Source organism: Branchiostoma floridae, chromosome 16, assembly GCF_000003815.2.
Source record: "Branchiostoma floridae strain S238N-H82 chromosome 16, Bfl_VNyyK, whole genome shotgun sequence".
Lineage (NCBI taxonomy): Eukaryota > Metazoa > Chordata > Leptocardii > Amphioxiformes > Branchiostomatidae > Branchiostoma > Branchiostoma floridae.
Genome location: NC_049994.1, coordinates 3,430,825 through 3,452,334, shown reverse-complemented (window position 1 = coordinate 3,452,334; position 21,510 = coordinate 3,430,825). Strand labels below are relative to the sequence as shown.

Below are 21,510 nucleotides of genomic sequence, written 5' to 3'. Positions count from 1 at the left end.
GTCTCATATTCCCGCTATCTCCTTGAATGATAACTTCCATCAACCACCGCCCATTGCCTTGAAGTGGTCAAATGACCTTGCATTGAGCAAACCCGTTAAAAACAGTATGGTTCTGCGTGCCGAAGATGAAGTGAGTACAATCGCAGCTCGTTAAAGCCGGTTCCTTGGCGTCATGAATATTTGGTAAGTAGCAAAAATAGGTTAAGTAAAAATCTCTGTTCATGATAAGATGCATGAGTATTGAAGGGTCATCTTGTTCATGATTCAGAGATCGATACTTTCTCAGCCTTACAAGGAAATGAGGTGAACAACTTTACTTTTTCTTTCATACTGCCAAGCCTCTATAACTCAAAAGTCTTTGAGAACTGTATTCGCCAAATTTTAAAACTATGAGGTCGTTACTTTTCAGCCGACGTCCTTTTGAAAAGCAGTATGTATATGGCAAAGGCAATCAAGGGTGAACTGTGATCAGAGCTGTGTTGTTCGACTTTGTCATGCTATGACATCTTCGGAGACCATTCCCAAAATGATAGATGGGAAATCCCTTCGTATTTTGCAACGAAGTCGTGTTATACAACGAGGGGGCGCGTTGCGTAACGGAAAAGTGTTTGATCCATGAGGGTCCTTGGTTCAAATCATGTCATGTCATCAATCTTGTGCCCTTGGGAAACGTGCTTATACCCCTGTCACATTTGGCGAAAATCGATCGGACGACGATTCTACGGCAATCGCCCGAGCCTCTTCATTGCACAACAATTTTACCAGGTACAAGACATGGCTTATATGTGACAGGGACAGTTTTCAGGTGAAAAATCCGCCCAACCCTCTGTCGATCTTAAATATGGCAGATCTTCCATCGATACGCCCGAAGATCGTGGATAATGTGACAGGGGTATTAGAATGTCTTTCCCCAGTTCACACAGGTGGAAAAGCACATAACTGAGCTAGGAAACATCCCTTGAACAGGGCGTTGAATAAGTAAGGACCGTGTCATTATGATCAACATTATGCACTTTATTATCAAAGAATAACATTATTTCAACCAGAAATAAGTGGACACCTGACTTTTTGGAGAGCACGTTGATGCACAAACTTCAGGTTGCAGCTCAATTGTCCACCCCCCTAACCCCCTATTTCCCCTTAAGTTACGTTTCTGGGCTTCTTCTGCAAAGCAATGAACATAATAATAATCTTTTCATAAAATGCTTTATAATCTATAATTATGCACAGAATGTAATAAACAATTGTAATTTTTGCTTATCGTACACGTTTCTGCTTTATCTAAGAAATCGTTCAAGCCTTAAAACGGCTTAGATATCGATGGTATTAGATAAAAATAGCGATCTATAAATGCAGGCACAAACAGATGCTTTGGATATGCAGATATTTGGCATTTAACTGATTATAAGCACGGTTTGCATATTGGTGTAAGATGAATAGAAGAGCTGATATACAAAAGAGTAGCATGATTTACGCCATCTGGCATCAAAAATATCTGCCAAGTGGAGTACAAACGTTTTCTAGGAGCTACATCTTCTTTTTGATTTTATCATCATGATAAAAAGTGTTAAATTAGTATCCAATGCATTATGTCCATAAAGAAAAAAAAGTCAAAATTAAACAAAAGAAACACCATCTTAATTAAACGGGGGTTTGAAAATGAAATGATTCTTAAAAGAATTATTTTTAGATCTCCATTTTGACATTGTCTTACATGAATGAGTCTTTGAAAGTCATTTTAACCGAATGGATTACGCCGTCAACTAAATACATGTGTATATTTTTCAAAGTGAGTTTCTCATTAGACTACATCAATCTGTGTCAAAGTGTGCAAGGCATTCGTTACGTATCATAAACGTTAAGTATCATCGCAATAGGTCGCCTGAAATTGCCCTTTTTTAAAGTCAGAAAACAATCCAATTCGTATATTGACAGAAAATGGCGTAACTTATGAAAGGACCACCCTTCAAGATCAGTAAATATATAAATAAAGTATTACAATGTATATTCAACTTAATATTACAAGAGGACATCATTTGATCACTGCAAAAGTCTTTTGATGCATCTTTAATCATTGTACATTTTAATTCTGAATTCAGTGGCAACAATTCGATTTCCAATAACCTGACCATCTGGGCAAATGCATCTTAGTTTAGTGTGACCGAAAAGGAAAATGAACACAATTCGAACAAACCAGCGTATTTTTCACCGTAATTCGGCGTAATTTCAATGATATCTCACTTAAGCCTTTTGTCAAGGCTCATTGCATTGTCGAAGTTTATGTCACAGAAAAGATTAGAATGAGATATTGGAATTTTACCAAAACGCTGAAGCCGCTACTGTATACATGTATTACTTTTTTTGTTAAGTTAACCATAGACCAACTTATACTATAGGCATTGTTACACACTGGTGATTATATTAGTATAAATTATATTCCTGATATTTAAGTATAAATGTAAGAAAAAAATGATAATTTTTTATCTATAACTTGTTAGACATTTGAAGTTAGTTATAGTAATATACGGCACATTAAAACGCCAGGAATATGATCAATTCTTTGCTGTCGTGTATGAAACTAGGCAGCTCATCATCATCATCATCGGTCGACGTGATCAAATGTAGACACATGTCTACACACACCGGGGTTATACCGCCCCTTACGGGGTGACATACCCTTTCGTAGGCTAATTACAAGACGAGGCAGCTCAACAAATTGATTAAAATGCTGTGAGCAATATACAGCACGTTTAGTGTTTGAAAAAAATTAAAAATTTGCATTTCAATCTCTCCTATGGGTGATAAGAATTCTAATCTTTCATAGGGGACGAATTCTCATAGATTCCAATCTCTACTGTGCACGCGTCGTTGTGAAAGATGCATTAACCAACAGACGGATTATGTTTTAAAGATAAGGTTTCTTACAAAGCTTTACCACATCTAACTTACAAATTCTAAAAAGTCTTAAGACCGGGTCGATTTCTGCATTTGCCTCAGAGCTTCCAATGAAAGTCAAAATTGTTATCATGTCAAAATAATGTGATCTTTCACATTTTATCAGTATGTATGCCGTAGGCCATAGAAGTATATGATGACTTTGAAGATTTAATGCCAAAGGTTTGAACTTTAAGATGGAAATGTATCCTAAGAACAGTTCTGTATCGCGTAAGAAGGGTATTTGAAAGAGATAAGGCTCTGAATTTGATACAATATGGCGTAAATGCCAAATATTTTGTTGATTATCTTACAGTTATGTGAAATGATAAAGATTTTGGTGTCAAAGGTTTAGATTTAAAAGTTTACATGTTTAACCCCTGAATTAATGCAATATGGCATAAATGTAAAAATTGTAGATAACATAAAGTCTCATTTTTCTCATTGAAAGAGATAAGGACTTTTATGTCAAAGGTTCAGATTGAAAGGTTATAGATGTATAACCCTTGACTTGATGAAATATTGCATGTATGTAAAAGTTTGATAAATACAGATAACAAAAAAATTATACTTATCTAAAGAGATAAGATGTTGATGTCAAAGGTTCTGACTTAAAGGTGATAACCATTGAATTGATACTATAAGACATGAAGAAAAAAACTTTCTATGTTCGTGTTCTATGGTTTCAGAATGGTAGAATCAACTTTTCTTTGCCATTTTCTTTCTGCATTATGCTTCATTGATGCCTATTTCGCAGTCACTGCGCTAGATGTATATGACATGAAGATAACAAACTTGTACTTAAACTATCTCTGTTTGTGTGCTATGGTCTGAGAATGGTAGAATAAACTTTCCCAGAGTTTTTCTGCCATTTCTTTCAGCATTACGTTTCATTAATGCTCAATTAACAGTCACTGCAATAAAACTAGGGTTGCTCGTTATCCGGGTGACCTTCAATTATTCCGCACTTTATAATTAGTGTCTATGGATCTGGGCTATTAGGACACTACTTTGTATTACCGAATCCGCATGCATTCCACTTAGTACATTTTCACTTCACTTCAGCCCCCTTCATATCATCCACTACAGTCACGATCAAAGAAAAAGCAACTGCAATACCAGAGTGAGCTGCAAGGATGGGACAATGGCAGACGATACCAAAAGCTCTAGTAAACCAACAAATTAAAATCAAAACATGTTCAAGACTAAGGATACCAACGAAAAATGCTGTTGTAATACCGGTGTGAAGCACGATCTCGCCCCCCCCCCGAGATCTCGCCCCCCCCCCCGAGGGGGTTAAATCACTAGCGATCTCGCCCCCCGGGGCGAAATCGCTAGCGATCTCGCCCTCCCCGGCTAGTGATCTCGCCCCCTATCTCGCCCCCCTTTAGCGATTTCGCCCCCCCCAAAAAAACGGGTTTACATAACATTTTAGAAGTTGATTGGTATAAATCACAAAATGCAGTTTCAGAATGATATAAGTACACGAGTCTGATACATAACTCCATCCATAGTATTAATATAAACGTAATTACATGTTGATAAGACAGTTGAAGTTGTTTCGGACGAGGAGGGTTGGGTCCTTGTATTCCCATTATTGCATATACTTGAGTCTCGACGTAAGATGTCTTTCATTGTATTCACCTGTCCTCAAGCAACCTACATGTATATATCTCCAATATGAAGCCTCTACCATGAGTTGACCACAAAAAAGTATGAAATGTCTTTATTAGTTATGTAGATAAGGTATTCATTAGAACATCGCACATTTTTTTATATGCACCTAGCCTATGGGTGTCTTCACCTTCAATATGACTGTTTTTCTAGTATTTAGAAACTCTATCAGGTGTTTTACCAGTGTTTCTTAAGACTAGTACTTTACCAGTGTTTTTGTAGCATTTCGCAACAGGTATATGAACTTGCTCGTAGTTAGCGTTTATAATGAGAAACTATTATTCACTTGTGTTTTTGTTAATGCTTTGGAAATGTTTCCTTCACAAGATAGAAAATACTGTGACAAGTTAAAAACATGTAGCTGAGTTATTCCGTACCGTAGATGGTGTTGATTTATACGTTCGCGATAGCTCTGTCTTTTCCTAAAAAAAAGTGTCTTTTTCATTTCAATGGCTTGTTTGCATCGAACCATATAGTATCGACTTTCGAGGTATAACAACTTCAGGTAATAAGGTGCCATATAGGTGCCAGGTAACACACCATAGACGTTACTCCCCAGGTGCAGCATAGTACCAGGTAGCGAGCCTAATATGTAGTAGCCAGTTGCTCTTGAGAACCCTCAGAGAAGCTATGTTCTTAAGGGGGACGAAAACACTGGTGGGTATAGGGGGGGCGAAAACGCTAAAGGGGGGCGAAAACACTACTGATCTCGCCCCTCGGGGGGGCGAAATCACAGGGGGGGCGAGATCGCTGTCACACCGGCACAAAATCAACTTCGACCTTCAATTCTCTGAAAATAAGTTCATTAGGTTGGTAAAACATGAGAAATTTAACCCCAGTGTGATGAACCGGGACAAGGGGGGATGCAATCATAGTCAAGTATTCTCTCCTCAAAAGCGCCACCTACGCCGTCTTCATAAAGCGGCAAGACGCATCACTCTAATTATGAAGCTCTAAAGAAATAATGCCTGGAAGCGAAAAGTAAGCAGGTGCGAGATAGAATTGGTTTCTAAAAGAAGACCCCATCATACTGTATAGAAAGTCGGTAAATTGTGCAGCGAACAGTCTCAAATCGTGAGGGCCAACCTTCTTGAAATTGATTTAATGTCAATTTTCACGAGAGTGACCTGGTTCAATAAGCTTGAGATTAAAAAAGGAATTTTATCATCATGCCCAGGCTTTGATGCCAAACCTTCACACAAATCCAGTGCTAATTGATTCTCAGTGACGGAATCGATTAAGCTATATGCAATTTACCTTGCGAGCAGACTACAAATTTTGAGGTCGTCTGTCATAACGGAACAGTGTTAGCCCAGAGGCCTTGGGTTCAAATACGTTGATAGGCACCAATCTTGTGTCATGGAGAAAGCAAAATGGTTTCTACACGACTTTCCATACTTCATACAGGTGGAAACGAGTACGAGGGGCCTTCAAAAAGTAATGCTCTAAACGGTGTGGTCGTCCTGAACTCAACTCAGTCACTCATAAAAATCTGAACAACAAATTGAGACAATTTCATCTCAAGAGGATATATTCTTGTACCTTTGCGCCAAATTTTATCTAAATCGAAGAAAAATTGACAGAGCCTCTTATGAATTAAAACAAGTGGCATTACTTTTTGAAGGTCCCCTCGCATCTAGTTTTGGTTAGGCCGTCCCTCATTTGTTTAAATGTGAAAACTCACTCCGGAGTTATTTTTGGCCTTGAAAAAGTCTTACCTATGTGCTAACAGAATACTTCTTAGAGCTAATGCCTACAAAATGAACTACAGAAAGGCTTTCAGCGACTAATGGATCTTTCCAGGAATCGAAAGCTTTGACGTACTCTTTTAAGTGTTTTTTTCTTTTAAATTAAACATTCCTTATTCTTCACTGAACCTGCCAGAGGAGTAAGCTGCCCGAGGAATATGGTTTGCAAATAGGTAACTCCTCTCGCATTTTATCTGTCTATATTTGTCCAATTTCTATTATTTCTCCAGTGACCTGTTGAGCCTGGTAGAGGCTACGAATTCTAAACGGACCTCATACGAACTTGAAAATATAATTATACGCCTGTGTGAACACACCCAAAGGTAATGGTGACTTGTGCAACTGTAAAATAAAAATCCATAACCCATCTTGCACAAACACTATTCGTGCAATATTAGAAGTGACAAGTAGCTGATTCTTATCTGTTATCATGCAGAGAAAAAACTGTTGACGAAGGATTATCTTTATTGGAGCTGAAGGCAATTTATTATCTTAATCTCACCATCGGACAATTTATTATCTTTATCTAGAATTTGTGAATACTTGACAAGACTGCTATTTGTCATCGTTACAGCCCCTCATAGTGCGATGAGACAGTAGCATGCAGACTCTAGAATATATCAAGAATATTCAGCAACTTCTAGTAATGATACAGCAACCTAATGCGCACTTATAAGTGTATGGAGATTTGATTGTATGATGACAGAATGGCAACTTACACCTCAGTGCAGAGGATTTTGAAAACTGCCTCACAGTTTCCAACAGAAAAGCCCACTGGAGCTCCAAAACAAACCACATACTCACAGTCAGAAGAGCAATTTACCACCCAACAATGACTACCATAGCACTTTTCTAACTGGATATCTAAAATCCGTAATTCTTGATGCAACCGTAGGCAGCCACAAGGAGACACATTATCGAACTTGTCCTTTGTGCTCCAAAGTCACAGTTAGACACGTGGATGGTTAACCACAATGATATACCAGGCTCGCTCCCTAAAATCGTCGGCAAAAAGATAAAAGCATTATGTACTCAAGAACGGCCGCAAAACATAACCTTCTTGGTAAAGGCAATAGAACACTTTGAGGTAGATTCGTTATACACCAATAGCTTTACGTCGGCCATGACTTGTCCGTTTCAATGCTACTTAATGACACTTATGTATATAGCACACATGTATATAGCACACTTACTTACGTTTGGGACACGTTCTTATTAAATATAAATAAAAATGCGTAGTTATTCGTTTGGGATAGCAATTGCGCAAATAGCGCCACCTATCCGTCAGTGCAACATGAACCAGTCAGAATTGCCCTGAGGAAGGTGACAGATGTTGATGTTCACCGAAACGTCGGCCGAATATCAATAAAACACTTTAAAAAAACAGGTTATAGATCGAGAAGACAACAGACGAATACGTTGGATTAAAGAAGCAGTCTGGATAAGGAAGTCCACCCCAGTGATGAACCGGGACGAGGGGGGGGGGGGGGGGGGAGACAAGCTGAGCCACGTTTGGGATAGTGTTCTTCTCGCCGCAAAAGCGCCACCTACATCGGCTACATATAGCGGCGAGAAGCAGAACTCCAGTTAGAAGCTCGAAACGTCAGCAAGTAAGTCCAATCTTGGTTGTGCATAAGAATTCTCACATATCCTATATTCTACCAACCTGATGAAATTGTTTTCGGAATAAAACACTTGTTAGTAGTTCAAAGAACATTGTTATTCATTGCTTTACTGATGAAAGTATTCGTGAAAAGAAGAATGAGTTCACATCTGTCAATGCTCGAGTAATTGTTATTTTGCACATCAATCAAAAGCTGGGTCATTGAATCTCTTTCATGGTGTTTGAGAGTCCTTGTAGGATCATTGATCAAAGACATGACTTCCAAGCTGCGTTACTCACTTAACAATAGATGAGTGGTCAAATCTAATAAGGAAGATTGAATTTCGGTGAAAACGTGATGAGAAAGTGCCAGCTGTAGTATTATTTCCGGTTTGTTCCAACGATACTCATTACCTTCAACACGACGATTTTTTTTTTTTTCGTGCCGGCTGTGAGACTGTACGAAAGGTGTAACTAAAGAACCTGTGGAAGAATTTAGGTGACGAAAGGGATCTCAAAAAAGTTTATAGCACAACGAATATCTTCTCTTTGAATGGTCATGACAGTAAGGATTTCTAAGGTTTATGCTACCAACCCTTAACGATTCTTAAGTTGGTATTTCACAGCACTTGCGTCAAGCTTGCGTCACTGCGGGATTCGTTCACTGCGTCACTGGACTTTTTTTTCGATTTTTTATAATTCAGATATTGCATAATACGCAATAGTATGCCTTAGAGGACGTTTGAAGATAAAATATACAAAAAGGATACATTTTAGAATACCTTCTTTATCTCTGACATTCGTTGAGTACCTTTCGAACCCCACAGTGACGCAAGCGTGCCGCAAGTACCTTAAAATACTGCATGCAGCCGATTTTGATATCCTTACTGTTATGTATTTCTTCCTACAACCACGTTCATACCTACCATTTTATAGGCCGTTTTTCAAAGAACTACTTTATTCCATTTGAGAGCGAGATATCTGTCGAATTTTCCTCTGCATCATGACAATGTGTTCTCTGATTTCTTGAACATAGTACCAAAGAAGTTGATAGAGTGACTAGGTCTAGGTCCCAACGCTCGCGAGAACTAGGTCACTCCGTGATCAAGATGGACTGGCTAGCCATCGAAAATTTGGAGATACGTGTGTTAACCTTTATAAAGCAGTAACCGATTGATGAAAATTCTATTAACTGTGTAGATAAGTGACTAGTGGATCTCTTCAACTGTACCAAAGAAGTTTCAAATCGAAGCAATACCTAACCAATGTTCCAGTTGAAAAGCGACCGAGGTCGCCCACATAGCCTTTTGACCTTTCAGCGCCTCATCTTTCGCTGAAGAGAAATTGGTTGGTGTAACGGATGGATGTCCTTGACGCAAATATATGGCTTTACCTTTAACTCTTCGGCTATAACAGTTTGTTGTCACGTACGACACCTTGTGATTCATTCTCGAACTAGAGTTCCACGACCACATGCCTTCACCTAAGTATGTTTTGGTTTTGGTTGAGGTGTCGCATGTCAAAGTTTTTCTCAGTGATTATGCAAAATATGTTCTCATTTGCATAAGATGCACATCCGTTGATCATATTTCCTGCACAATACAGAAGTTATACAAAGTAAATTTTAGGTAACGAGGTTCTTGTAGAATTTTCTACCCATCTATGCAAATGATGCTCCAATTTGCATGATATATGTCTAATGACTTAACCTTTATTGAGCTTGTAACTGTTGCAAGTAAGAAATCCTAGTCATTAACCAATATGTGAGTATTGTATTTTTTGTACTCAATAACACGAATGACGTCTTCATTTTCATAATCTATATTCATCGACATGCCTTTCTTTCCTTATTTCGTTAAATATATCACATGTTTGAAATTCCTATCATGGAATACAGCCGGTAAAGGAAAAAAAAGCACAGTAAAGTCTTGCATAGCATGTGTCAGCAATAAATAATATAAGTGTTATCACCATAGGCCTTGTGTTTTTGAAGCTTGAACGACGTGTTTCAGCAAGCGTTCCATAATTATAGCCCTCATATACAGTAGAAGCCGCTTAATTGCACGGCCTATCTGCCAGTGAATTTCATGCAATTAGCCGACTTGTGCAATTATGCGATGTTATTCAGCTAGACGTGTGCGTTAATCCGTTGTGCAATTAACTGGCTTGTACAGTATTTTAATTCTGTTCCAGCTATGTCTATTTGATGTCTCCGGGATGGAGGTACGCCCCAGACGGGGGTTTGCTATTAGAGAAATGTCGAATACAATAAGTTAGAGCTTAAAGTTAGCTTTTAGACTTTAATATAGATTTAAATTCATATTGTTTATACAATTTTTGAGTAAAATTTATGTCACTTGCGTTTAGCCCTCGATAAGGAATTCGCAATAAATCCATCTATTGATTTTTGCTGTATTTCTTCGTAACTATAACTCAAAATATTTTGGATGCATTGGTATGATTATTGGTATTTGAGTTAATTTTTTCCGATGTTTTTTTGTCTCCCAAGTAGCATTTATGATGTAACAGTATTACAAGTTGGCACCCCCATCCTGTGAGGAACGTGGTACAGTCCAACAGGTTAGACGTCCCCAACTAATGAACGCCTATGGGGGAGATAGCTGGGATTTATTAAGGGAATCGAATTCATGGGGAGGATTACTAACATTTTTTTTTATGAATAGACCTATGCGAATGTATACGCCAGCGCCATTACGAAATTCACAAAATTCTAAATCTAGGGACAGATCTATGTTGTCTTTGATTTCATTCGTTAGGATTTAAAAGTCTTTAGTTTGAGTACCGGACGGATATTTGTCGAGTACGCTGACGCATGGTCTTATAACCAATTACAAAGGACGTATCTATCATGAGATTTGGCAGGTTATACAAGATGACAACCCTTATGGCTGTTCTAAAGCTTGGTAATACAGATATAAGTGTATAATGGCGGGTGCAAAAATGGAAGAATTTTTCATTTAACCTCGAGCGTAATGACGATTCAATCCGAGCATAGATCACCGTGATGATTTATTTCAATACGCTCTGAGTCTAACGTTATAACAAGAAGTAAGGCGTACAGCTCAAACTTCAGGGCATTATCATTAGTTGTAATGATTCTTATGAATGTCTGCCAAAATTGAAATCGTTATAATCAGTGCCTTTCCACCGACATCCAAATTTCAGTTTTAAAAGTATGACATCATTTCTTTGTCCTTAATGTGTCTACTTGGGAGCATAATTGCTTCAATGTTATGCAATTTGTACTAAATAGACACCATATGATAATCGTGAGCAAATTGAAAGGTACCCTCTAGGTATCCGGCAATCCATCGGGACATATTTGTTGTTTCGGGGCCCGGGCGGGGATACATTCCTGGCGGGCACTGGTGCAATTGGAACCGCAGCCTTAATGGTCTAATGTGAAACGTGTTTTTGCACTGTAAAGTTTTTGTATGTGTTACGTATACGTTATGTCATGTGTGGGAAGACTAGCGGTGTATCTTGTATCACACCTAATGGACGAATAAAGCCTCAAAGCCTCTAAACGTGCATTCAACCACACACATAAACAGCATGAGTGCAAAATTGAGGGCAGCTACTTCATTGACTTCAAGCTGTAACAAATAAGCATCCACTGTGTTACACCATCAAAATTCTAAAAGCAATTTTCACCATGTTTCCATCATTTCTATCGGTTGCATGGCACTAAAAACCGCAAACCATAAAGAATGACCATTTTAGTAAGAGCATATAGTGGCTATAACGCTCCCATTATTTTTAGACGAAGCGCTTCTACTACCTGGCACAGAACACTGGGAGGATCTTGCAGATGGAAGATCTACCTGGAGATGCACACTATCCAGTTAGCTAAAATCAGGAGATGACGTCATTTAGGATTTTACCATGGTCAATATTGACCGAATGAAGCCATATATAAACGCTGTACTACCTTTGACCCAAGATAGTTTTGTGTATCCTTTCATCTTGGAATTATAATAACATACAAAATCTGAGGTTTAGATTAAGGTATAAGACAAAAATTGCAAAATTGAAAATGATCAAAAATGCCATTCTCAACAAGGATATTGATGCGGTTATTTGGCTACCATTCTCTTTGACAGCGAATGCTCTACTACTTCTCTACGACGAAATTTAGCTTTGTGTATCCTTTGATTTCGTTATTGGAATAACCTGCAAAATGTAACGTATGATCTAAAACATACAGAGCATAAGAAATTTGTTTTTTTTTTCTCCAGTGATTTTTTTCTCTCCATAAAAGCCGTCAAACACCTCTCAAATTTCAGGTCGCAACGAAATCACTACCATAATGGTATGTGGGTGTAATGGAAGATACTGGTGATTGATGTAAACGCATATGAAAGCTTGAACCAGAACTTGTGTAAATGGCAAAATGTGCACAGTGATAACAGACCGTGTAGGGGTAAGTGTTTCTATACCTCCTTAGAGACATGATAAAGTAGTCAATATGGCACCGTTAAATGTTTCAACACAAACGGCTACGCACTTTAAAAGCGACGTTTGCGTCAATGTTGTACTTAACGGGTATTCTCGGCGTGTTTTAAGGTAAATTGATGAGGCGCCACCTTGTCGAACGCATACCCAAGGGCCACAATTCACACGAAAGACACTTAAGAAAGACAAAGAGTGATTGAATGAACACTTTGATACACCAACTGCTACTGTCATAAATACTAAAATGACATAGAAGTGACCATAGCTAATAAAAGCAATTAGATGTGGTAATAAAAGTGAATTAGACGTATAATCTTTCTTTAGGGACAATTCCCATGTATTATGTAAGGCCGCAGTTATTGGAGTGAACGGATGACATTTGCACGCGCATTGGTCTTGGGCCGTATTCAAACATGCTGTAAATCGTACAAAGTGGCAGCAAAATGGGCAACTATATGCCGTGAATTGAAAAAAAAAAATACTAGAAGACTAGATAATTTTGCTATAAAGTGCAATATGCCAAAGTCGCAGAAGAAGATGTGAAAGACCAAAAATTGTTCAGTGTACCATATTCTGTGTGTTTAGACATTTTTTTCAACCTTCCTGACAGCTTACATTTCATAATGAGGGCATTTTTTGTTGTCAAAACCGATTTTTTTTTCTTTCGCATGCTCGCATCAGCTTGTTTGGTTCTCAGAGAGTAGTATCTATATAATGGAATTTAACAGGGCCAAAATAAGCGTTTGGCAATGTGTTTAAAAGATTCGTTACGGTGTCTCAAAAATTAAGACAAATACTTTCGAGCAGGCAAACGTCTAATTTACAGATTTTTAATGAGTATATCAAGCTTTCGTTATTAACCACCATGTAACACATAGCTTTTTTTTAATTGCTGTAAGACAGTACCTAGGTGAAGTGAGGATGGTCGTGTAAAGTGCACGAGCCTTTTCCAAGGGCACAAGATCGGTGACCATTTTATATCTAGTACTTAGGTGAAGTGAGGAATGTCGTGTAACTTGCACGAGCCTTTTCCAAGTGCACAAGATCGGTGACCATTTTACACGTAGTACCTAGGTGAAGTGAGGAATGTCGTGCAAAGTGCACGTGGCTTAAGCTTTTCCAAGGGCACAAGATCGGTGACCATTTTACACGTAGTACCTAGGTGAAGTGAGGAATGTCGTGTGAGGTGAACGTGCCTTTTCCAAGGGCACAAGATCGGTGACCATTTTACACGTAGTACCTAGGTGAAGTGAGGAATGTCGTGTGAGGTGAACGTGCCTTTTCCAAGGGCACAAGATCGGTGACCATTTTACACCTAGTACTTAGGTGAAGTGAGGATGGTCGTGTAAAGTGCACGAGCCTTTTCCAAGGGCACAAGATCGGTGACCATTTTACACCTAGTACTTTGGTGAAGTGAGGAATGTCGTGTGAGGTGCACGTGCCTTTTCCAAGGGCACAAGATCGGTGACCATTTTACACCTAGTACTTTGGTGAAGTGAGGAATGTCGTGTGAGGTGCACGTGCCTTTTCCAAGGGCACAAGATCGGTGACCATTTTTACACGTAGTACCTAGGTGAAGTGAGGAATGTCGTGTGAGGTGCACGTGCCTTTTCCAAGGGCACAAGATCGGTGACCATTTTACACGTAGTACCTAGGTGAATTGAGAAATGTCGTGTGGCGTGCACGTGCCTTTTCCAAGGGCACAAGATCGGTGACCATTTTACACCTAGTACTTAGGTGAAGTGAGGATGGTCGTGTGAGGTGCACGAGCCTTTTCCAAGGGCACAAGATCGGTGACCATTTTACACCTAGTACTTTGGTGAAGTGAGGAATGTCGTGTGAGGTGCACGTGCCTTTTCCAAGGGCACAAGATCGGTGACCATTTTACACCTAGTACTTTGGTGAAGTGAGGAATGTCGTGTGAGATACACGTGCCTTTTCCAAGGGCACAAGATCGGTGACCATTTTACACGTAGTACCTAGGTGAAGTGAAGAATGTCGTGCAAAGTGCACGTGGCTTTTCCAAGGGCACATGATCGGTGACCATTTTACACGTAGTGCCTAGGTGAAGTGAGGAATGTCGTGCAAAGTGCACGTGCCTTTTCCAAGGGCACATGATCGTTGACATGACAGGGTTTGAAATCTCTACCGTTGCCACCAACCCACCCACTCACATATAGTTTAAGCGCCGTCTTTATGCAGCTCTATTGCTTCTGCTCATTTCCTTGCAAGATATAACGTTGATGTACTAGCTTGCTTCAGAGACCCAAACGTAGTTATTGTCAAAGGGGCGATGTTCCCAGCAGTTCTAAGCTACAGACCCCGTATTTTTTGGCTGGTCACTTACCGTTGGTACGTCATACATAACGGTGTCGTTACACCTTCCGCCTACACACTTACGTAGGTTCTTAATTTTCATATCACAGGTGTTAGATTCTAAGCTTAGTCCTTTTCTCAATGCGTCAGTCCAATGATATACAGTCAAACCTGTCTATAGCGGCCACTCAAGGGACTGGTAAAAATTGGCCACTATAGAGAGGTGGCCACTATAGAGAATATGCTAATTAATTGACCACAAGCAATAAGTTACACATGGTTTTAGTACCCACTGATCTTTATTTACATAATACAGTACTGAACATGTACTGCAATGGTTTTTACACTATATGTATTAAGAAAACAAAAGCTATAAAAAGTTTTAAATGTTCTACAGTTGATATTGTCTGAAGAGACCGGTATCGTCATATTTCTTTGATCTTTCGTCTTGTATCCTTTGATACTTCGCCGTCCGTGTGTTCCCGCTCGCGTTCACACGTCAGATTCGCCCATTATGCTAATGTGTTCCTCACAAGAAAAGTCTCGTCATTTTAGACTTATCTTTCAATAAATGTAAGAATAGAATCCGCCATAGCCTGAAGTTCATATCATTTTGTCTTTGTAACAATTTATTTTGAACGTTTTTGAGATGTAAATTAACATAAGCGATAGTGTATTAGATCGTAACTTTACCACAATTCACCTCCGTAATATTGGTGTCGTCTATTGACCTTATATGACCTCGTTTGTCAGCGGGTATGGGTAGCGCCAGTTTACGAAGTTTTGTTTTGAAAATGAATTAAAGAGGTTTTAAATCCGGCGTAGGGTGACGATACGGCCGCTGTATATGGCCGAACGCGTGCCGGAACATAGATCAGCGGTCCGCGTGGCCGTAATCGGCAGTGTTTTTGTATCTGCGGGACCGGAAATCGTGTGGCCGCGGCCGCGTTGGGCAGGTGGCCGCTAAGCCTATTTCATATATCATTACGAATCCAAGGGACCGACAAAAAGTGGCCACTATGGGCAGGTGGCCGCTATGCAAAGGTGGCCGCTAATACAGGTTTGACTGTATCAACTTTCTCCGCAATGAGCTTATATATACAGACTCGACTAAAAAAAATGCTTATTCAAATTCTTGACATACAGAAGTGCCATTTTAGAAAAATACAGTTTAGAGACACATATTAATTTTCGAACCCCACAAAGCTTTCCGTTTGAAAATTTTAAAGCATTATTTGAACATTTTTTTTATATCGGGAAACAATTCTTCTGTGACTTTGTTAAAAACATTAACTGCAACACTTCCTGCTTTTTAAATGACGATTAGCAAATTACTTCAGAATTCATAGAGGAAAGTCACACGGTGTTGAGTGCCAGTGGAGTCTGGCTGTTATGCATCCATTTCATATGACACTCTTTCAATCTTAAATCCACAGGTGTCCTAGACCTCAAAGAGCGTCAAAAACACAGCAATATCTCTGTTCCTTAGAAGTGGCGGCGCCAACGTCATACTTGGGGAAACCTGCGTACGTGGTTTGATATTCCGTTGCAAGACATCAGTGACAATTAAGAGTGTCAAGACAATCCATTCAGGCATTCTTGAGTTCTCATGGTCACAGGCAGACGCAGACACACACACACACACTTAAAGAGCTTACAAAACCAGTAATGATAAAGAAATTAGATTATAGATATAAAGTAACCAATATTTGTCAAATGTGAAGAACCAACTGCAATATCAACAACACATACATTCCAGAGAACAGTAGTCCGCCACTGAATGAATGGTACAACGAACATAGCAAACCTAGCGCAAACTACCACTTGTGTTTTTTCCATTTTCCACAACACAAACAGGGACACTATTTCAATGATCCACAGATAATCTAGACCGCGAATTTAAAGCGTCAAGGACACAGCAATATCTCTATTCCCCGGCGCCCGAGTCATATATCGGGAAAATTGCAAACACAATATGAGATTACGTTGCGACGCATTCTTCATTTCTTTGTCTATGGCCAACTGAGTAGGCATACATAAAACTCAGATGGAAGACACGTACGTGTATTACGTCTCCAGTAAGTGTTTTGTCGATCTTGCAGCGTTGCAAGAAATCGATGTCTAACAAATCGAGACCACCTGGCCACTACAAAGAACAATAAAAACCTAGCTTTAATGGGTATTCCTCTACCATTTTCCACAACACAACCAGCGACAATCTTTCTATCTTAAATCCACAGATATCATTAGCCTCGAATATCATGCGCCATGGATGTAGCCGTTTCTCTATTTCCCAGAGGTAGTGGCGCCCACGTCAAACTTTTGTAAACGTGAGAACGTAATATGGTATTCCGTTACGACGCATTATTCATTCCTTTGTCTATGGCAACCTGGGTAGGCAGACGTACAACTCAGATAGACGACAATCATTACGTCTCCAGTAAGTGCGAAATCCATCTTGCAGCGTTACAAGCTTAAGAAATCGATGTCTAATAAATCGAGACCACCTAACCACTGCAAAGGCACAAACAAAGAAACAAACAAGAAAATAAAGCTAAAAACCTAGTGTTAACGGGTACTCCTGTACACTATGGTACTGCGTTTCGGCGTATTTTTAATTTCTATGTCTACAGTCAACTGAGTAGTCAGACATACAACTCAGATAGGAGACACGTATTACGTCTCTAGTAAGTGTAAAATCAATCTTGCAGCGTTACAAGCTTAAGAAATCGATGTCTAATAAATCGAGTCCATCTGGACACTACAAAGGACATTGAAAACCTAATGTTAACGGGAACTCTTCTACCATTTTCCACAACACAACCAGCGACACTTTTTTCAATTTTAAATCCGCCGATATCCGACACTGCGAATTGAATGCGTCACGGATATACAATCAATGTTATATTTTTTTTTCACCAGGAGTAGCGGTGCCCACGTCATACATCGGGAAAAGTGCGAGTGTAATATGATATTCCGTTACGACGCATTCTTCCTTTCTTTGTATATTTCCACACACGCATAACGTCTCCTATAAGTGTAGATGCTTGAGTAACTGCTTTTTGCCAAATGTAAAGAACATATGGCCAACTGCAACAACATATACATTGGCGAGAACAGTAGCCCGCTACTGAAAGAAAGGTACAAATAACAAACCTAGCACTAACATTTTGTCCATTTTCCACAGTCAACGCAATTAGGGACACTCCACAGATCCACAGATGTTCTAGACCGTGAATACAAAGCGTAACGGACACAGGGATATTTCTATTCCCTGGCACCCAAGTCATATATGGGGAAAAGTGCGAAAGCAATATGGTATTCCGTTGCGACTCATTCTTCATTTCTTTGTACATTTCCGTCTAAGTGGGCAGACACAGATGGACGACAATCATTAACTCTCCAGTAAGTGTGAAGTCGATCTTGCAGCGTTCCAAGAAATCAATGACTGCTGAGATTATCTGTATATATATCATTAAGACAATTTGTCCTGGCATTCTCGAGTTCTCGTTGTCACAGTCGAGTTTTCGTTGTTTGACACAGAAAGACAGACAGACAGACACACACACACACACACACACAAACACACACACACACACATACACACACACACACAAATACAAACAAATGCACACAATTGACACTATCAGTAGAAACTGATTTCTAATTATCTTCGAAATACCCTTTTAAATGCTTATTCAACACACAAATTTTTGACGTGCTTGGAAAACCATTCATGGTAGAGAAATTCAGAAAATTACATATAGCCAGTGGGTTGACTAATTGCTTTTTGCCAAGTGTGAAGAACTCATCTGCAACAACACGTACATCGTCGAGACCAGTCGACCACTTAACGAAAGATACATCTCATCTCCATTCGACAATTATTCTAGATCATATCTATAGACTGTGAATTCAAAGCGTCACGGATACATCAATATATGCAGCGGAAAAAAAGGGCGAACGCAATATGGTTTTCAGTCGCGACGCATTCTTCATTTCTTTGTCTACGGCCTTCTGAGTAGGCAGACATTAAACTCATAAAACAGATAAGTGACACGCTTTACGTCTACGATAAGTGTCCATCTTGCAGCGTCGCAAGAAATCAATGCCACCTGGTCACAAAAAGAAAAGTACTAAGAATATTGCAAACCTAGCGCTAACGGCTACACTTCGTTCTTCACAACACAACCAGGGACATTTTTTCAATCTTAAAACCACGGATATCCTAGAACGAGAAATCAATGCGTCACGGATACAGCAATGTTATATCTCCATTCTCCAGAAGTAGAGGCGCCGACGTCAAACTGACAAACATCGTGAAAAGTGCGAATGGAATTTGTTATTCAGATGCGACGCATTCTTCATTTCTTTGTCTATGGTCTGCTGAGTAGGCAGACATAAAACTCATAAAACAGATAATTGACACGCATTACGTCTCCGATAACTGTCGATCTTGCAGCGTCACAAGATATCAATGCCACCTGGTCACAACAAGAAAGGCACTAAGAATATTGCAAACCTAGCGCTAACGGCTACTCTTTTACCTTCTTCACAACACAACCAGGGACACTTTTTCAATCTTAAATCCACAGATATCCTTGATCGCAAATTTAAAGCGTTACGGATACAGCAATATCATATCTCCATTCTACAGAAGTAGAGGCGCCGACGTCAAACTGACAAACATCTTGAAAAGTGCGAGGGAATATGTTATTCTGTTGCGACGCATTCTTCATTTCTTTGTCTAGACATGAAACTCAGATGGGAGACACGCATTACGTCTCTTATAACTGTTATGTCGATCTTGCAGAGTTCAAAAAATCAATGCATAAGAAGAGTATTCAAGACAATCCAACCAGGCATTCTCGAGTTACTGTGGTCAAAGACAGACAGACAAGCACAGATACAAACACACACACGCACGCACGCACACACACATACACACACACACACATGCGGACGCACGCAGACACACACATTTACACACACACACACGGCGAATACAAACCCGCACTCACACACACACATAGACGCTGCGGAAAACCTTTCTGGCGAATATAGTAACACAGCGCAGAATCAAACATGCAAATCAGCTAGTTTGAAACGATCTTAGAACACAGCAAAAAACTTTTACAGCAAAAAACTTGCATTTCAATTTTGAGGAAAAACAAGGCCCAACTTTAACTTTATCAATATACAACTACTGGTTAAGGTCCAAAATATTGCCTTTAAGCAACTTCTTTTCAAGCAAATGTATTGCTTGCGGACATGCATGCGGAGCATATCGCTTAATGGGCATGGTTACAAAACCACTAAGGATACAGAGAGAAGATTACATATGACAATTTATGGCTAAATGTAAAAGGAAACTCTGATAAGGATATGTATTGGGCATATACAAAAGCAAGTAATCACTTAACGTCTACAGTGAAAGAGATAACTACTAGTAGGCAAATGCTTTTGTGAGAAAAAAACGGTACAGCGTATAGAAGGGTTATGTTCATATAGCTCAACCTTACAATTGAGCTACCGGTTCTAAGTTTAGTTGCAATTGGTATCTAGGACACTCATGCCTAATTCTGTTAAAGGTATATTGATTTGGGCCTGCACCTGTCTTTTGGAAGAAACGCAAATGGGAGTCCCGTTTTCGAGAATATGCTCGAGAACCGTGAATGAGAAAATGCTAGCAACTTCTACCTGAAAATATACACCCTTCTACACCGAAACACACTTACTCAAGAAACAGGATATGATTTTTAAACGGTTAGACGTTTCAACTAGCATCCATACAATCTTTTCTATATCAATTCACAGCTAGGATACAAAAACCCTCTCCAACCAGATCTCTTCAGTGTCACTGACGAAAACTAGTGGATGCTCGTTGAAACACCTGACCGTTTCCAAAACCATATCCATTTGCTTGAGTAATTGCCATTTGGGACCCGTAATTGATAAGTATCGCCTCCGTACGAACTCGTAAGGAATCCGACGTAATTGGAGTACGCAGACACGCCGCAGAACTTAACGTGCGGGCAAAAGTTTGTGTGCCATCGGGCTGCGGATTTGCCCACCGTACGTACCAGTATGAGCGACGCGCCTGCCCTGTACAGCCTGAACGTTATCAGAAATACATGGCGGACGTGGCCTCCCAAAAAACGTACGGAAAAATTACACGTACGGTGGGTTGTGCCCTTAGCTTTAAACAACATCTACTGGGTAAAATAAGCCCGGAAAGTAGACACTTACCGGTGACGCGTGAAGATACCATAGAACGATGATCAGCCGGCAATGCTGTTCGGTTGTGTGAAGGCTTCGGCAGATGGCAGTCCAATTTACAAGGGGACTGGAAGAAACCAATATGCTGTGTTTGGTAGGGGGCAGCAGGTATTGGACTACTCCAAATTGCACCAGACATACCGAAAGTGATGTGCATCGGGCAAACCGTAAAATAGAACATAGAAGTTTATGATATCGTTGCAAATATGATCATTAGTGAACGTCTATCGATAACCATTTTCAGTTATTGGACATTGGTTTTTAGTACATTGGTAATGTTGTGATTTCTAATGACATTCTCATATACGCAAATGCGGCGCACCACCACTGCTTGAAAAGGTGTTTCCGGGTAAGAAACTCCTGCAAATGCACTTGGAAACTCTGGCAATTTCTGGAAATTTACGGAAATTCTTATTTTCGTCCAGTGTACAGTGTGATTGTAAGGAAAATTTGGGGGGAAATTTTGCAAAGAGTTTGTGA

General features: G+C 39.6%; 1 protein-coding gene across 1 annotated transcript in view; it reads right to left on the bottom strand.

Annotated features, from left to right (window-relative positions):
* Positions 1-21,092, bottom strand: part of LOC118403810 (prokineticin receptor 2-like) — a 63,549-nt gene extending 42,457 nt beyond the window's left edge. Inside the window, exon 1 of the mRNA XM_035802614.1 lies at positions 21,001-21,092. The gene's annotated coding sequence lies outside the window, so the exon portion shown is untranslated. The remainder of the gene's footprint in view (positions 1-21,000) is intronic.
* Positions 21,093-21,510: the final 418 nt, after the last annotated feature.